Source organism: Arachis stenosperma, chromosome 9, assembly GCF_014773155.1.
Source record: "Arachis stenosperma cultivar V10309 chromosome 9, arast.V10309.gnm1.PFL2, whole genome shotgun sequence".
Classification (NCBI taxonomy): domain Eukaryota; kingdom Viridiplantae; phylum Streptophyta; class Magnoliopsida; order Fabales; family Fabaceae; genus Arachis; species Arachis stenosperma.
In genome coordinates this window covers 111,666,553-111,671,429 of record NC_080385.1, presented here as the reverse complement: position 1 = coordinate 111,671,429, position 4,877 = coordinate 111,666,553, and positions in this window count along the sequence as shown.

The following is a 4,877-nucleotide window of genomic DNA, read 5'->3' as shown; positions in this document are numbered from 1 at the left end:
GTTGTTATCTCCTTTCTTTACTATCGCAGGATGGTCATCAAAAAGAACAAGGGGAAAACCCCGAAGAAGCCAACCGCCAACAGAGCGCGCCAAGAACCAACAGTCAAGCCACTCCTCAAGAAAGCTACGGGCACCGCTACTGCGAACTTGTTTACTCAAGGATGATTGAGCGGAATTATCACCCGGAGCCTCTTCTAGTCCTACCGGCCCACCTCACTCCGATAGTGATGCCACACATTGACCGGAGGCAATGGAGGTTCCTCTTGAGGCAACCAAAGGAGGTCAATTTATCATGGGTGGTGGAATTCTACTCTAACTACCACTCACCCCTTCTCACATCAGTCTTTGTGCGCCGAAAGCAAGTGTCAGTCACAGTGGAAGCCATCCAAGGAGTACTTAAGATTGGGCCATTAGCGGATGGATATGACGCCTATCAGGAAGTCTTGTCAGCATGCGACGAACGTGAGTTCGATTGGAGCGCGATCCTTCGGGTATTAGCTTTACCCAAAGCATTTTGGATCCGGGGAACCATAAAGCAAAGACCAAAGGGTTTAGATGCACGTTTCCTCACTCAAGAAGCCGCGGCATGGGCCCAAATCCTAGCTCACTACGTGCTTCCGAGCACCCATGGGTCATCCATTACCGCCAAGCTTGCCTTATCGGTATGGTGCATCCTAACTGAGAAACCGGTCGACATTTCGCATGCCATCTGCCAATCCATGGGGCATATTCATGTTAAGGGAAACCTACCCTTCCACACTATGGTGACCGAATTAGTAGCGGCAGCCGGTGTCCACCAAGAGGCTAAGGATAGGAGGACCTCGATCCCGGTCGAGGGCGATGTTATTCCGACCAAGAGGTGCCTCAAGCCTCCGGAAGTCACCAAAGACCTTGGACTGACCACCCCAACTCGCAACGCCACTACCTCATCCGCACCACAAAAATCAGCCACCCAACGCCTTGAAGACCTTCACAAGAAGTTGGACCGCTATGAGAGGCGTAACCAGCGCCGATATGCTCACGTGAAGAAGCTTTTAAGCATTGTCACCCCACCTATGGAGGAACCAGATATCTCCACATCCACCGCAACTTCAAGCGGAAATAGCGATGGCAACGGAGATGAAGGACACTCGGGACTCGGCCACCCATTGCGCATCACCTATAGCACGGAGGACCGTGCTAAGTTTTAAGTGTGGGGAGGTCGGCTGACCGATCTCCATAGGTAACACCGGAATAATTTTTTTTCTTTCTTTTGAACTCCTTTGTAGTTAGGATAGGTTGCATGATTAGGTTTTCTTTGACACCATTTGCATGATAGGTTTACTTGGTTGGAACAATGAAACTCTCTCTTAGGAAACTAATACTTTGGGGCAACCTTGACATTGCCAATTTAGAATATTTTGATGATAAACTTACTTGATGAATTGTATTTTGGAATATAGATTTTGAGTTAAGAACACAAGCTAGTGAGCTTTGAGCCTTGTTTTGTGGCTACATCTTATAGTCACTAGTCTCCTTCTTGTGTGCAATTGTTTTCTCTCTGTAAGTGTGATCCTTGCTTTGTTTGAGTCTATATGTCCATTATTCCTTGTATTCATGCATTTATATGATTGAGGCCATCACTTCATTAGCTCACTTACCAAATAGCCGTACCCTTTATCACCCCTTGTTAGCCAAATTTGAGCCTACGTTTAACCCACTTGTTCTTTAAATTAGCATATTACAAGCCTAAAGTGGAAAACCTTAAATATCCCTCTTTGGATCCTTGATTGGCTTAGGCAAGTGTGTGTGAGTATTATTCAAATGTGGGAATCTTGGGATATTGGGTAAATAAAAGGGTAGTTTTATATTTGTATTGAAAATATTGGGAATTGGGTACGTGCTCATGTATTGATCAAATGTATAGACCTCATGCATTGACGCTCTAGTATATATAAAAAAAATTGAGAAAAACAAAAGAAAAAAAGAGAAGAAAAAGAAAGGAATAAAAAGGGGACAAAATACCCCAAAGCAAAGTGTAGCTCAATAAAATCAATGCATGAGTGTTGTGAATTGGAAAAGGGATACATGAGTATGTGAAAAATGAAGAATGGATAGTTAGGTTAGCTTTGAAATTGTATAGGACGTCATAGGCTAGGTGGGGAGCTTAAGCTTATCAAGGATTCAAAAATTCAAGCTCACTTAGCCAAATATGCATCCTACCTTGACCCTAGCCCCATTACAACCTAAAGACAAGACCTCATGATATTTGTACACATGCATGGAATAAATGTTGATTGTTAGATGGGGAACAAATCTTGGAAAGCATGATTAGGAGAAAATTGAGAGAATCAACCCTAAACACTTGAGCGAATGGAGTGTAAACACTTCCGGTGATGGTTCGAAGGCTCTAATTCTTGTTCCCGGCTCTCACGAGCATTCTTCATGCAAAGTTGCATATATTGCACTTGATGACTGAAAATTGGTAAGTCCCATGTATTGACCACTATCTTACCCTATATGCTTGCATGTATCTTAGGAAGGTTGATTTGTTCCAAACCAAGTAGATAGTAGCACTAGTCATAGTTGCATTCATGTAAGTAGGTTGCATCTCATGAGTCTTATACCTTTATGATCCTTCGGTCTATTGCATTTCTCTAAGCATGAGGACATGCTAAAATCTAAGTGTGGGGAGGTTGATAAACCCCATTTTGAGGGTTTATCTTGTATTGATTTCAGGGGTTTTATCAATGATTCCACACGCTTTTTATATGAAAATACAAGACCTTGTGTTCCTTTCCTAATTTTTGCCTCATGGATGAAAACATGCTTATTTTGCACTAAACTAGATACATTTCTAATATTCTCTTGGTGCCATTCGATGCCGTGACCTGTGTGTTAAGTGGTTTCAGAATATAGGGCAAGGATGAACCGGAAGAGAGAAGGAGAATGGGTGCAAAGGAAGGGAGCATGAGAAATTGAGCCTTGAGAACTTCAGCAAGGGCGCGTGCGCGTACTTGGCGCGCCCGCATGGATTGCACAGCTAGAAGCCAAAGTCAGAAGCCAAGCTATGAGCCGGCACATGTAGCGGCTAAGCCATGATCCCCATGGGCGCGCACGCGTACGTTACGCTTCCGCTCGCATTGCAAGATGCCCCAGTGGCGCGCACGCGTGCTTTGCGCGTGCACGCCGATGCTCGAATACGATTTTTTAAAGAGTCACGTGACCTGGGCGTGGAGACAGTTAGAGATCCCATCTTGGGAAAGTGCCTTGGCGGGAAAAGCTTAAGAAGACCAACGGTTGAAGGGGTTAAGGGACTTTTGGTTCATTTTTAGATGGTTCTAGATTTTTTTGCTAATGTTAGTTACACTCTTGGGTAGAGAGAGAGAGATTCCAAGCTCTCATTAGGGTTCATCTTCTTCCATTTCTGAATTCTCAATTACACTTTGGTGAGATCTATTGTAATTCTCAATTTACTTTGTTCATGTTATAGATTTTCTTCTCTAATCTCAATTAGAGCTTGTAATTGCTCAATTCTCATAGATCCTAGATTCAACTTTGTAGTTTTGGATTCTATCAATTTCTTGAGAAGTTCATTTGTTCTTTGTTGATTGTTGTTAATTTCTTGTGTTGAAGCTCTTTTAATTCTAATTTCTTCCCATTCCTACTATGCCTTTCATCATTGCTCATCAATTGATTGATAAAATGCCAACACTAGTTATGGAGTAAAAGTTTCTTACTTGGCATAGGGTTTGGACCATTACAAAGAGTTGAATAGCTTATGTCAATTGTTGATTTGGAATTAGAAATTGCTAATTGACTTGGAGTGCACTAAAGCTAGATTTCCCTAGGGTAAAACTAGGACTTGTGACTCAAGTTAGTTACTCTCATTTGACTTTCCTCTATACCTAGGGGTTAACTAAATGAAGGAAAGCCTAATTGTTATCATCATTGAGGAAGCTATAATGATAGAATTTCTAATGACGACCCTAGGCCAAGTCTTCTAAAATTGATTGTTTGTCATCTATTTTGCTAAACCCTCAAAGAATCATAACAAGGCTTTCTGATCAATAAGATGCATTCTCTAGCAATTCCAAGGGAGGACGACTCGGGAGACTAGTACTCTCGGTTATAAATTGTAGGATTGTTTGATGCGAAGTTTAAGTGTCGGTTAGACTATACTCACGATCATATTCATCATTGAATTCTAAATCGACATGCTAAAATTCATTTATCAATGAGAATACAATAGTAAAAGGTCCTATTTTTAGAGAACTAGTAGTCTAGGGTTTACAAAAATGAGTAAATGACATAAAAATCCACTTCCGGGCCCACTTGGTGTGTGCTTGGGCTGAGCATTGAAGCTTTCATGTGTAGAGACTTTTCTTGGAGTTAAACGCCAGCTTTTGTGCCAGTTTGGGCGTTTAACTCCCATTCTTGTGCCAGTTCCGGCGTTAAACGCCAAAATTCTTGAGCTAACTTGGAATGCCTGTTTGGGCCATCAAATTTCGGGAAAAGTATGGACTATTATACATTGCTGGAAAGTCCAGGATGTCTACTTTTCAACACAATTAAGAGCGCGCCAATTGGGCTTCTGTAGCTCCAGAAAATCTACTTCGAGCGCAGGGAGGTTAGAATCCAACAGCATCTGCAGTCCTTTTCAGCCTCTGAATTAGATTTTTGCTCAGGTCCCTCAATTTCAGCCAGAAAATACCTGAAATCACAGAAAAACACACAAACTTATAGTAAAGTCCAGAAAAGTGAATTTTAACTAAAAACAAATAAAAATATACTAAAAACTAACTAAATCATACTAAAAACATACTAAAAACAATGCCAAAAAGCGTATAAATTATCCGCTCATCAGCAACCTACTTGTCTTAAATAATCCCTTTGTT